Source organism: Neomonachus schauinslandi, chromosome 14 (genome assembly GCF_002201575.2).
Source record: "Neomonachus schauinslandi chromosome 14, ASM220157v2, whole genome shotgun sequence".
Lineage (NCBI taxonomy): Eukaryota > Metazoa > Chordata > Mammalia > Carnivora > Phocidae > Neomonachus > Neomonachus schauinslandi.
This window is the reverse complement of record NC_058416.1, coordinates 45,759,196-45,774,312: the sequence shown is the minus strand read 5'-3', so window position 1 is coordinate 45,774,312 and position 15,117 is coordinate 45,759,196.

Sequence of the window (15,117 nt, the reverse complement as noted above, 5' to 3'; positions counted from 1 at the left end):
CTCGCGCCCGCCCGCTCGCACACACCGCGCCGCCGCCGCCGCCGCCGCCGAAGTGGTAGTAGAGCTCCACGGCGGATCTCGGGGCTCTTCTGCTCGCTTTTTTTCTCTTCAGAAATTAAAGCAGAGGAGCATCTGAAAGTGGAAAGGTCCCCCTTCTGGTAGGATGGATGTAAAAGGAGGCAACAATTTATTCTTGAGGGGGCAAAAAGGGGAATGCATTGCTGCTTGGCTTTGCATTGTCGGACTTTAAAATAAAGTGTGGCTGTTCTTGTGGTCCACACTCGGGAAATGTTTACAGACCTGCCAAGTCTCTCTTATTTGGAATCTTTTTAAAGGCAAGTTGTTTGGACTTCTTTTTCTTTTTCTTTTCGTTTAGAGAAAGTCAGGGACGCTGAAGAATGTCATAATGTGATTCAAACGAGACAGCTTTCATTTCACTCCTTTAAATAACATTCTTAAATTGACATAGATCTCTGGCTGGAAAATAAAGCTTTCTCTTGGTTAAAAAAAAAAAAAAAACCAGCAAGAGGTAAGAAAATATGCACTTAAGAATATGTGAACAAGATAATAGTTTCTAAAGCATATTGGAATGTTTGCAGATTGGTGAGATTCGTATTTGTTTTCAGATAGTTTTGCTTTCTAACATTTCACCTGCTCCCATCCCAAAACAAGAAACCACCACGTGTTTCCTTCTTCTACCTTCTATCCTAGGAAGAAGGATATTTTAATTTTTTTTTTCTGTTTATTGATTGGACACGCTTGTCAAGTCAATAAATGCCAGACAGGACAACCAAAATAGAGCTGAGTTTCACAAGTCTTTGTGGAAATCAAGAGATACAGAATAGAGTTCATTAATTACACAAATGGGCAGAATTTAGTACAAGTGGTATTGTTCTTAACCAGATTAAAGAAGAAATTCTCCATTCTGTAAAATTAAGATATAAAGACCACTCAGAGTCATCAAAGCTTTGAGGAAGTTGTATTTTTATTTCCAACCTAACCTTTAAACTGCTTTGACCCTAAAGTAGATACAGTATATGTTTTTTCCCATCACGTTCATTATAATGAAATGAGTTTTCAGTCCATCTACAGGAATTTCTAAAATGAAATCGTAGTTGCATTCAAATAAATATAATTTTGCATGGCTGTGAAATAATAAAGCACACAACTTTAGCTGAAGAATCTACATTCCAACATTCGGGATTCTAGATTTTACACATAACTTTATAACGATTCCATTTCACAGAACTCCTTCAGAAAAGAAAAATGTTTAAGACTCCAAGTTTTTACAATGCTTTCCTTTCATGTGGTAGCCATATGTGTGCAGGATGCTATGATGATACCAGGTATGTGTGGTCCCAAGTTATGTGTGATACTATCCAAAATATTAATAGCATCTAAACCTGTTTTTACTGAAATGTGAAAAACTGTTAACATGTTACTAAAGCATAGCTAAATTAATTTGTTAAAGTTGTCTTCTATGTAGGTTGATATTGTTTGTTCTTCCTCAATATACTACTTTGTCTATTTTAGTCTGTGATTGTTCTTTCTCTTCCCAGTGTTAATATTTCTCTTGCCTTCCTCTGTAAGAGATGAATAAAACCCTTAGATCAGAGAATGTAGATCTGTTTCAAGAGTCTCAGATGCCAGTTTGGGATAGTACTACATAGTATTTCTAGGAGGAGTTAAAGTGCCAACCCTCCAAAAGACAAAAATAACTTTTTACCTAATCTCACAAATTAATCTACACAGAGAAAATGTTTTTGCAAGATTTCTTTAAATATTTTAAGTTCAATATAAATGTCTGGGGGTGGGGGGGGGAAGAAAACCACTAATTATTTCTCTAAACATAAACTCCAAAATCTATTCATGAGCCCAAGCCACCATCAAGACTCTGAGTAAAAAACATCAACTTTGCAAATACTTGAGTGCCATTGTTCATGGATGGAGTAATAACACATAACATGTAAAAAGAATTTTTTTTAAGACAGGACAAGTATTTTCTTATGACTCATTAAGGTGTCTGGAAGCCCAAGACAAACATGACCATCCCACCTTTTGAAGGGCCAAGTATTACCCTGGTAGACAAAACCTACTGATTCAGCATTCCTTACCATTATATGCCATGTGAATTAATCAATTACGTGGAATTGGTGAGTGCTCGCTTTCATTAAGCAGTGCTGAGTAGACTCAAAATTACTTTCCATGCTTTATAAATAAATAGACATCAAGAATATACAAACTATCCAATATATATGATAAAGGCAACAGAGATGCTAAAGAAGGAAAATTGTGTTTCCGTCTTTCATTCGCCAACACAAGAGAACATAATTAACAACTGGGAATATGTAAGCATGCCTAATTAGAAAACATTTTCTTGCTTAATAAAATTTATTTGGGGGATAGCAAACCACTATCTGCTCAGTTACTTATGTCCCAACTTTTAGCTATATTTTTCCCATTCTTAAATCAAAACTGGAAATTAAGCTACAATCAAAATGTCATTCATGCAACAACAGTTTATTGAACACCATCATCCATCAAATTATGTTATCCACCAAGTAATTTATGCAAAATTCCATAAATAAATAGAAAAGATAAATATATAAGGCTTATGAGTTTTAAGTGTTGTGTACAGATAACTTGAATAATAGTCTAAAGTTTAAAATGAGATAGACCCTTCATTATTCAGTCCCTTCATTAAGAACTTAAGCATATAATTAAACTTTCCATGTCTTATTAATGCCTGATTTATTTAATTTCCACCTTTTTTCTTACACTGACTCCATAGCATCCACTTTTAAGATATTTTGCATTTTTAAGAAAACCTGTCAGTGAAACAAATAAAATACCTGGGACTGAAAACCTCCTTTGAAAAAGATTAACTTTTTTTTTTTCAATTGCAAATTCCAACAATAAAGATATTGCTAAAGGAGGGATTAATGTTAAAGGAGTTCTGTGTCTATGAAAACTGACCTCAAAGGAATTAATTACACAAAACATATTAGGTACCAGTTCAAGTAAATCTTCAATTTAAAATGTCAATTGCAAAACATAAATCTCTTTGGTATGTTTTAAGTCATAGTGTCAAAGTTGCAATCTGGAGTCTAAACCAATTTCAAAGAAAACAGTCTTCATGATTTAAAAAAATATATCTTTAACATATGTTTTACTTTCTTTTACTTATCTATACTATGTTACAATTTTATGTAACATTTTCAGATTGTTCTAAAGATTGGTTCCAGATTTTTTAAAAGGTATTACAAGTTTACTTCAAATCTAAGTGTACTATCTGCCTGAGTAATATGCCCTATTACTTCCCAGAAGCTTTCTAAGGAGGATCATTTATAAAGACCTTTAAAATCATATGAAGGGGCAAAGTTGCATCAAAACCCATCTGAGTCTTGTGTGTGTGTGTGTGTGTAAACTATAAATGTGTTTTATATATAAAATATGTATGTGTTACATACACACACGTGTATACTAGCATATTAACATTAGAACGATGTAAAAGAGGCTTTTAAATTAACGTTTGTTGACATGTTTATCGACATTTGTGCAAAATGTCAGTGATACATATGGGAAGGCAATGTTTTTAGCACACAGAAACTATTATTTGTTCCCAGTTCCTTTACTCATCCACTGTGTCATCCTCCATAAATTACTTGATACCCATCCCCTATTCCCATAACCATCCCCTACCACTTTTCTTAATCTACAAAATGGGTAGTAATATTTGACTGCAAAATCGTTTAGGAACTTCACATGGGAAAGTCTGTACTGAATACATAAATATAGCAAATGTATTTTGCCATTATGAATAATAAATTCTGTTTTCAGTCTTTTTTTTTCACTAAGTCTTATTAACTTGACATTTTTTTCCCTTCATAAAATCTGAGTCATTAAGTCCCTTTTTAAAATTGCAGATATATGTGCATAAGCACTTTTCTATTTTGTGGTAAAATATATCAAGAAAGGAATGTTTTAAAAATTGCACAGTATACATCATTTATGCTGTGCTTATATAACTTCCACAACTTACATTTATGTTATGATTATGTGTCATTCAGCGAAATTTTAAAATTTTAATTGTATCATGTATAGTAGCATTTAACGCTCATAGTTTGTCACAGTCATCTTTTCTTTCTGAGACCTTCATAAGCACCCCAATGGGCCTTGTTGATCCACTGAAACAATTAAAAAAGAGGGGAAATCCTTTCTTTACTATAGAAGTTGTAAAGAGAAAACAGAGGTCTTATACTAGAATGACATTCGCAAGTAACAAAAGGTACTTTTGAAGGTATTTTTAAAAGGTGAGGCAACATCTCAAGGAAATAGGTTGTAGCACATTAGAAAAACCAGGTAGTATTCATTTGAAAATTCTAAAGAATGTAAGGATATTTTTAAGTTATCAGCTAACAAAAAATGAGCATGTACCATTAAAAGAGACCATAAAGGAAAAAAGCAGTTAAGAGATTGAATCCATCTTTTGAAGTGTTACCAATATTAGGTGTTTGTAGAACTTATTGGCACAAACTAAAAATAATCACTGTAATTAGAACTATAAAATTTGTAGATAATGAAATAAAGAGGGAATAGTCACATTTCCTAAAATGGCAAATTACGTTTCTCCCATTTTGAAAAATTTATAATAATCAAAATTTTTCACGTTATGTCTACATAATGATGTCTATGGATAAATATTTTTAAAGTTTTAGATGCTACACCTGAATTAATTTTACACACTTAAATTAGATCATGTCATTTGTTTTATACCTCAAATTTTTTATATTTAAGTTCTTGTACAAATGAGGACAAGTAGGTTCTTCAGTTGTCATAGTTTAACATAATTATTAAAATACCAGGACATATGGTTAGCACTACAGCATACAAAAACCAAAATATTGGCCATTAAAATCTGGACATAAGTAAAAGAAACCCAATAGTGGTGAGTGGCAACTACAATTAAGAAAAAGGATAAAATTTAAATATAAAAGTTAGAAGCTATCCATAGCATAACCATCCCTGAGCATCAGTCATTTGGAAGTTAATCTTTAAAATTATGTAGATATATTTTTGCTGTGCTATACTGGTGTTAGAATAAATGAATAGTATTTCTCTTCATTAAAAGAAATGATGATCTATATCATGGCTTTCTAGCATCTTATTTTCAAGGAATTCAAACACTATAATTTGATCTCACTTGATCTCAAAAAATTTTTGAGAATTTTTTTTTCTTTAGCCTTCTATGAAAATGCAGCAAAGATTCTTATAAAGCTGGGGTTTCAGAAAGGGGGAGATGTTCATATTATAAGAAGCATACTTCATATGCTATAGTGAGATAGATATACACTAGAGACATGGTATAAAAATAACAGCATTTTTAGGAATAGGGATTTTTCTTATATATGTTTGGGAATTGTTCAGAGTTAAACAGAATAAACTATTGGCTATCCTGCAGCCTGAAAATGGATGATCTATATTATATGGATTAACACTTTTCAAAAAATTACAACACCATAAATTCACTTATCTCTGAAGTTGGAGTGAACAGCACCTAACCTGTCTTTGATGATTCGGAAGGTACTTCACAAATTTTGGTACCTTTGAATTAATATTTATGAACCTTCATTACCACTATAATTAAGACATGCAGAGATATCAATTAATAGCGAATTCTAATGAGAGAATGTCAGATCGACTTAAGTTTTATCTGCATACAGACATCCCATTCTTGTCTGCCCACCGTGCCAATATTACCGTTTGTGATTTTGATAGCCTCATGCTTATAAATATAAAATCACCAAATTCAAAAGTAAGTAAATTTTTTTGAATGAAAGCTTTTCTGACCTCTCTTTTTTCCTATTTCTGTTGCTAAGACCATGTGAGGTTAGCAGTGTTCATAGTCATAACTCCTTATTTGGGAATTTCCAAAGAAATTTCTCAAGTTGGTCAAAATATAGATGGAGAAGTAAGTGGATACCGATATAAAACAGAGAAAGAGTGATCATTCTCAGTCTCACCTTTGACACCATGTGGACACATGCCACTGATGCGATTTGACCCTCAACACTGGGACTCTCGTAGGCTCAATACATAATAGGTGGGAGTCGATATTCTTTTAAAGGGAAAATTCTAATCACACAATTCCTATCAGAGTTTTTCATCTTTCTGTGTATAGTCCTTTGGCCCTTATTCATGGCTAGTCTCCTCTTTTTATTTTTTAATTGCCAAATCTTTTTAAATTTATTTTAATTTTAATTCCAGTGTAGTTAACATACAGTGTTATATTAGTTTCAGCTGTACAATATAATGATTCAGCAGTTCTAGACATGACTCAGTGCTCATCATGAGAAGTGTACTCTTAATTTCCATCACCAGTTTCCCCCTCCTCCTACCCACCTTCCCTGTGGTCACCATCGGTTTGCTCTCTAGAGTTAAAAGTCTGTTTCTTGATTGGTCTCTTTTTTCTTCCTTTGTTCATTTGTTTTGTTTCTTAAATTCCACAAATGAGTGAATATCATATGGTATTTGTCTTTCTCTGGGCTTGTCCCCTCTTTAAAGAAAAATATCTTATTTCCTTTGGCCACTAGGTTTCCAAGCCCTCATTTGTTCTTTTTGACTGATATTACCAGGCCACTGCAAACCCTAGAAACTTCATATACTTGCAAAATATAGCAGTTTCTATTTCATATCATTATTCCCATAACATCCAGACCTTACATTATTTGAATGGCATTCTCTTAGGATATCTATCTAGTATTATCCGTTTGGGGTATTCACATCCCTCCTCTTTATGCCCCACGTGATAATTTCTGTGTTGCTGTTTTGTTGTTTTCATATCCTGCCCCTTTCTAAGGGATCACGTTTCTCTTCTTAAAGGGCACTGACCCCTCCCACTATCATTCAAAGTGGGGAAGATGAAACCTAAAATGTTTTCCCTAATCTTCGTACTCCTTTTCTTTATTTTTTATTAAAATTGTAACATAAAAATGTCACTCTGAAGAAAAGCCTTGGCTTCATCATTCCCAGCTCCCCTTCCCTGGGAAGAGAATACATTGCCTTTTAATCATGTTGGCCTTGCTTTTCCATAAGGCAATAAAAAAACAGTCTCAACAGAGGTTGCCAGTTATAACTTATGTATAAAAAATGGAATTAAAAACGTTTGATGAGGCAGAATCAGTTCCATAGGGACCCCGGCCCCTGTATTTCCCAAGTTTTTATTTTCTCCTTGCCTTCCTCCAGCCTCTCTTCTTAATTTTGTCTTGCATGATTCTCTCTCCCAAACATACCCTTAGGAATTCAGAGGGGCCTCCTTCCCTAATTTCCCCCTTTTTTTTCTCCATTCTTACCAGCATGCTTCTGCATTTATTTTCTATTGACTCTGTACTCTGACTGTCTACAAATATTCATTATAGTTGGAAGTTGCAATCTACCTTCTGATGCATCAACTGCATATGAACAGAGTTCTGTGAGCTGATTTCCTTTTTCTTATTGACTAGACATATGGACTGGCTTTCAATTCACTGCATAGTTGTCCAAATGGATTTATATTGCTGGTACAGAAACACGCCCACATCATCAATCTTACCGTTCTTCTTTAATGATTTTTACCTGCCTTCAAATTGGCCAGTTTCCCCATCACGTCTCCACCTCATGCATTTGGATGTTAAACCCTGCGTTTTCATAGTTTAACACTAAATCATGCCCTATTTTGTGGAATGCTTTCTTCTGGGTGTTTCCTAGAAATTCTCCCTGTCTCCCTTCTGGTGACTATAGTAAGTACTTTTCCCCTTTCTCCTATTTATTACAGGCTAAGTGTTGTGTCAGCTATTAATGCATACTTCTGATGGTATAAACTCTGATGTAACTTGTTGACCTAAGAGGTTCAGGATGTAACTTGTTGACCTAAGAGGTTCAAATTTCCCATATCCTTCTCTGTTTATTCTTAAATATTTTCAATAACCTATTTTGTATGGATTCCATTAAAGTTATACTTTTTCCTAAATTTCTTGATTCTTTCCCACTTTTTTCCTGTGTTCTACCCTCACCTGGCTCCCCACCATGTGCCTAAAGTACCCACAGAGATCATGTGTGTTGATCACGGTGTGATGGGCAGCTTCCAAGATGGCTCCCAAAGAGCCTGCCTTCTTGTATTCATGCTTTTATGTCATCCCAACCCCTTAGTCTGGGCTGCACCTAGTGAGCTACTTCAAACAAACAGAATATAGCAAAATGATGGGATGCTATTTCTGAGTTCAGATAACAGAAGTTCCTCTCTCTCTCTCTCTCTCTCTCTGGCTTTTCTTGCTTGCTCCGAGACTTTACCTGCCATACTGTAAGATGCGCTATGCAGAGACTTACATAACAAGGAAACAAGGGAGGCCTCCGATCAACAATCAGCATGACACTGGGTCCCTCTGTCCAACACCCCACGAGAACCTGAACCCCACCAACAACTACATAAGTGAGCTTGGAAATGGCTCCTCATCCAGTCAAGCCTTCAAATGAGATCTCCCCACCCCCCGTAGTCCTGGCTGACACCTTCATTGCAACCTTGTGAGAGACCCATAGCCAGAAGACCCAGCTAAGTTGCTCCCAGAATCCTGCCCCACAGAAACTGTTGTTTATGTCTCTGAGTTTAGGGGTATTTGTTACACAAAAGAGATAACTTACAGAGTAATCCCCCTTTATCCATGGCTTCACTTTTCACCATTTCATTTACTCCCAGTCAACCAAGGTCCCGAAGCAAATGATCCTTCTGACTTAGCATCAGAAGTCAATTGTAACCTCGGGATGCCTGGGTGGCTCAGTTGGTGAAGGGTCTGCCTTCGGCTCAGGTCATGATCCCGGGGTCCCGGGATCGAGTCCCGCATCGGGCTCCTTGCTCAGCAGGGAGCCTGCTTCTCCCTCTGCCTGCCGCTCCCCCTGCTTGTGCTCACACTCTCTGTCATGTCAAATGAAAAAAAAAAAAAAAAAGTTAATAATAACCTAATGCTATATCACAAAGCTTATGCCACTCATCTCACTTCATCTCATTACATAGGCATTTTGTCATCTCACATCACGGCAAGAAGAGGAAATGTAAGTTCAGTACATAAGGTATTTTGGGAGAGAGACCACATTCATATAACTTCTATTATGGTATATTGTTACAATCATTCTATTTTATTATTAGTTGTTGTTAATCTTACACTATGCTTAATTTAGAAGTTAAACTTTATGGTAGGCATGTATGTATAGGAAAAAACATAGTATATATAGGGTTTGGCACTATCTGAGGTTTCAGGCATCCTACTGCGAGACTTAGAATGAGTCCCCCATGGAGGAGGGGGGGGCTACTGTATACACACCTGAGTTTTGTGTGGGTCTTTCAAGCTTTGATAATACAATAGCATACACTGGGTAACTTATAAACAGAAATTTACTTCTCACAGTTCCGGAGGCTGGAAGTTCAAGATCAAGGTGCCAGGAGATTCAGTGTCTGGTAAGCATTTGCTTCCTGGTGCCTACATGGCTGTCTTCTTATTATGTCCTCACATGGTAGAAGGGGCAAGGACCTCTCTGGGGCCTATGGTATAAGGGCACTAATTCCATCCATGAGAGATCCGCCGTTATGACCTAATCACCTCCAAGGCCCTCCCATCTCCAAGTACCATCACATTGGGTATTAGGATTTAATGTATGGATTTGGGGGGACACAAACATTCAGTCTATAGGAGGCTTTCCAGTAACTAATTTAGGCAAACTCAGACACAAAAACAATCTCTTAAAAGGGTAGCAGGTAGCTAAGAGAATTGAGGAAGACTGAAGAAGGATGTTCAGGGAAGGCACAAGCAGCAAGAGAAGCTAAAATCTGTCAAAGCTCAGTCAAGGTCCCGCATCAGGGACTTTGGTGAGGACATCATGTTGCAGGGTACTTGGGCACTGCTAGACTTTGTATTTCACTGCCGCCACTATGCATGATCTCTAGCCATTCTGGCCTTTTACATCCTTCCCTAAAGATCCCAAGTTCGGAGTGGGGCATCCTTTGGCTGAGCTGAGGTCACACACCTGCTCCACCTGTCAGAGCTCAGAGGCAAGGACTGTCTGCCCACCTTATAGGAGATGGAGATGAGTTCCTACCTCCCTCTGAAATCACGATAGGTGGTATTTCCCCAAAGAGAAAAGGAGTAGGATGCTAAGGGGCCAAAATTGACAAATGGTCATGCTTTAGCATTCTCTTTTAGGTAATTTTGTTTTTCTTTTTAAACTTTCACTAAATGGATTCCCTTTTTAGTACAAACTGTCTAAAATAATAGTCCATGCTTAGATATTAACAGCTATTCCTTTCTCACCACCCACTTGCCGGTTATTATAGTCCATTTGCTAGTCAGGTGTGTGAAGAACTAAAAGAGCATGTTTATGTGCTTTCATTTGTCAGGAATGAAAAGGCCAAGATTAACACTTTTAGTCTGAAGAAATACATTTACAAAGCATCCAGTGCGGGACCTGGTACCCACTGTAAAGTCAATGCCTGGCATTTTCTTTTTCTGCCACATGCATTTTCCAAGAGCAATCCGAGTTTTTCCTCTTGCAAGGTCTCACAATGGTACCCTACACTTGGAACTGATTATTTTGAATATTAATCTTCCCTCTCTTCCCTATATTTTTAACTATTTTCAGTCCCAACAAAAATTGACCCATTAATCCTAATCCCCATAATCTGGATTCTTCCCCCTCTCGATAGATAGATGATAGATAGATAGATAGATAGATAGATAGATAGATAGATAGATAGATAAATGATAGAGTATTTTTCCTGGGCCTTCCTTCTTTCTTCTTTCCACATTTCTCCAACCTTGTGGTGGAGATAATGATCCTCTTTTGCTTGTTTTCCTGGATTTTTCTTGAGCTCCTCCCTCTACTCCCATCTTTGCTTGTGTTCTGAACATTTTATCTTTTAAGTTGCTGGCTTTCTCTATTCGCCATCTTTCCTTCTTCACATTCTCTTTCTTTTGACATTCTTTATTCTTCCTACCCAACTACTTTAAAGCTCTTTGAGTCTTCTCCTACTGAACCTCATATTTGCACCTCTATCTTACTGAAGACTTTCTCTCCTTCATCTTTTTCTGCCTATTTTGCTTCATTTCGACTAGAATTTTCAACCATGCATCATTAATTCAATACACATTTACTACATATTTATTCTCTGATTAGAACTGTATGAGCTGAATCCTGCCCTCAGGAGTTCAAGATCCAGCAAAGAAAGAAAACTTCTTTAAAACAAAAAGCAAAAAACAAAAAAACAGCTGTAATTAAACATGATAGGCACAGTCCTAAGAGGATAACCAAATTGCTTGAGAGCACAACAATTGGAGAGATCGATCCTGCTTGAGAAGGTTGAAGCAGGCTTCACAGACGAGGTGGCATTCACCCTGGCTCTTGAAGGATGAGGAGGGTTTTGCCAGACAGAACTGGGGAAAGCTATTTGAGGCACACAGCTAAGTAAAGTCATCAGTTTTGTGGGTTGTTCACAAAGAGATGAATGGGGGCTGAAATCCAGCCCACATTCTGTATCTTACTACTGATAGCCCAGCACACAGTTGTATCAGCCCAGAAGAAGGTGCACAGAGACATCACATGGGCTAGTGGTATGAAAGTGCAGAGTTTGTAAGAAGCAAATACCACGCAGCCTTTCATTTCTGCCCTATTGCTCCTATTTTCTGTCCTTGAAGCCCTTCCTCATGAGCCTTTTCCAAAGTTAAATTCTTCTTGGAGCAATATACACAGTAAATATGTGGCCAACCTCAGAACCTGCGGTGTTTCCAGTTAAATGGGTTATCCCTATCTTGTCTTTCTTGCATTTATAATGTTTCTCAATACACATAATGGTACAGTATCTCTTTAGCTGTACAAGTATCTCATCTTCAGCTTCTGTTTCTGGCTACTGTTATTGCCTTTGGTTTAATTAAAGCTATTAGCACAAAGTTCTGTAACAAAAAATTTCTTTCTTTTCTTCTTTTCTTACTTTCTGTGTTATTCTTCTAAAAGGAACTTCTTGGCATTTCAATAAACCATCTCCATTTTAGACCTGAGAGAGATGTCTCAGAGGCATAAAAACGAACCTTAAGCCTCTTATTTACTGGTACAGAAACCAAATCTCAGACGCTGAGGGATTTGCTCCAAGTCACAGAGCTAGTTAACAGAAGAATCATCTTCGATTATTTTTTTAAAAAGATGGATACAACATAGTTTTAACAGAGGCCATTATTGGTGTTCCCATATTGTTGAAGAATCATTTGCTCTTCCTCACATCAGAAACTTATCTTGGGATACACTTTTCCCTTGCTAACTTTTTTTTTTTTCCTTTTTAACTCTGGATCCTAGAGTAACACACCTAGAGGATTACTACATATTCCAAAATGTTGCCCTCTCTTGCCTTTCCTTTTTTAAGATATTAAATTTCTCTACTACCAGCTCTTTCCACACCTATGACTTCACTCCTCTCTTTTTGTGCTGGTTTATGATTTGCCACCTGGTTGTTTGGCCAATGTCATGTTTAGAACTTTCTCAGGCGCCTCCAGAAGGATGTCGCTCCTGTGACTGGGCCAAGCTCCCCATGTTCCATCATTGATCCACTTGCAGATGTCCTAAGCACCTCTTGGTGCTCTGCCGTCTCCACAGAGGGCAGAGAAAAAGGACCTCCTGTGAAACAGAACTCTAAGCCCTATCTTAGCTGCAGACCTGCTATTCTTTCTTAGAACTTGTATTCATCTTTTTCGACAGGTCCACACAAAGTTTTAGTTTTTAGAAATGATTTAAGGGGGACTCCTGGGTGGCTCAGTCATTAAGTGTCTGCCTTCAGCTCAGGTCATGATCCCAGGGTCCTGGGATCGAGCCCCGCATCGGGCTCCCTGCTCGGCGGGAAGCCTGCTTCTCCCTCTCCCACTCCCCCTGCTTGTGTTCCCTCTCTCGCTGTGTCTCTCTCTGTCAGATAAATAAACAAAATCTTTAAAAAAAATGACTTAAGGATAGCATACAAATGTGGCACTAATGAATACACAATTTAAAATATACACATAGACTCCTTTATCATAACATTTTTATATTTATCCCCTTATCTGGCCAGACCTGGAAATTCACCTTTATAAGATCTGCTTCAAGTGGCCAGAAGAGTCTTTTAAAAATACAAATCGGGTCATGTCACTCCTTGTTTAAAATTCTCCAGTGTTTTTCCATTGCAATTAGACCAAAATCCAGGCCCCTTACCATAGCATATACGGCCCTGCAGGATATGGCCCCTGCACCTCTCTGACTTGCTATCTTCCCACCCGCCTCTCCTGCCTCATTGAGCCCACACTACACTGACCTTTCCATTTCTCAAACATGCCAAACTCGTTCTCACCTCAGGGCCTTTGCACTTACTGGGCTCTCTGCCTGGGAGGATCAGCCCCCAGAGCTTTGCCTGGCTGCTGCTTTCCAGCATTCAGCATCCTGTGCACTTCCTCTGCCCTCCATCACATCTATTCAGTTTCCTTCGTTCTACTTACTGCTATCTGAAATTACCTTGTTCGCTTGTTTGTTTATTATCATTGGTCTCGTCCCTCTAGGATAGCACTGTCCAGTGGAACTTTCTACAATAATGGAAATGTTTTCCCTGCTGCACATTATGGTAGCCAATAGCTACATGTGGCTATGAGCACTTGAAATGTGGCCAATGAGAAAGAAGTATGTTTTGTGTGCCTTCATCAAGAAGTCAACAAAATACTAGGAAATTGCAGCAAACTCTTATATAAAGTCATTGGGCATCTACTGCTGAAATATTGCTGTAATTCTGGTTGCTTCACTTTAATAAAAAACTAACTGAGCAGGGAAAGGTCAGGGGAAAGGCATATAAAATAAAATGATGATGGAGGTGTTTCTGCAGGGCAGTGTTAGCCCAAACAGCACCTTGGTGTGAATTGGATGGAGAGGTCCTCTTTGGTGGACATAGCCCCTGGCCTCAGCCCCTTTTTGGGGGAGTAAAGTGCCAGTTGGATTTGAGCCAGCCCTTACTTTCTCAGCGGCCTTTGTGCAAGGCCAGTCTGTGCTACCATAAAGGTTGACCCCATGTTTCTGCAAAGGGTTATAATTATTTGTATTCTTCAGCCTAAAATAGTCTGAGTGGTGGGCAACTAGTCATTTGATAACACATTATAATTGTAAAGTATATGGTAAAATATATATAGAGAGAGAGAGGGAGGGAGGGAGGGAGGGAAAGGTTGAGAGGGAGAGAGAGGAAAATAAAGGGAGAGTTTTGTTTATCAACCTTGGAACACTAGAAGTAGGGGCACACTTTGAAATTGAATCTCTAGCGTTACAACCAAAAAAAGAAAAAAAATTGAAGCAATCATTACTTGTTACAGATAAACTTCTGAAATTTATACTCCTAGATTATAGACTAAAATGTATATCTTTCAAAGACTGCTAATAGTCAATTATAGATAAAAAGAATAATTTAAAAGTAATTTAACATTTCAAAATTCAGATCTGCATGATCTTAAGCCTCTCTTCCAGAATCCTGATGATCCATTCCTGTTTCATGCCCTTGACTATGTCTCTAGGACTCTGTGCATGGAAGGTTATCAATGACCCCTATCTTTCCAGAATCATCAGTTTTTCTCTGCCTTCTCCCAACTTTCTCACACTTTTCTCTGAGATTTTCTTATAGTTCTCAAATTGAAAAAAAAAAAAAGTCAGCTGTCTTCTGCCTTCTCACAGTAGGGGCGCCTGGGTGGCTCAGTCGTTAAGCGTCCGCCTTCGGCTCAGGTCATGATCCCAGGGTCCTGGGATCGAGCCCCGCGTCGGGCTCCCTGCTCGGCAGGAAGTCTGCTTCTCCCTCTCCCTCTGCCCCTGCTCCTGCTCTCTCTCTCTCCCTCATTCTCTCTCTCAGGTAAATAAATAAACAAAATCTTTTAAAAAGAGAGAGAGAGTACACAATATGCAAAGGATGGAAACGTGGACTAGCAGAGATCTGCGAATAGTCTGGAACAGCTAGGGTGAGAAGTGGGAAGACTGCATTGGGAGGCATGGTGGGAGCTGGGACAGGGAGTCCTTGAAGGCTTTGAGCAGAGGAATAACAGGCTCAGATTTGTG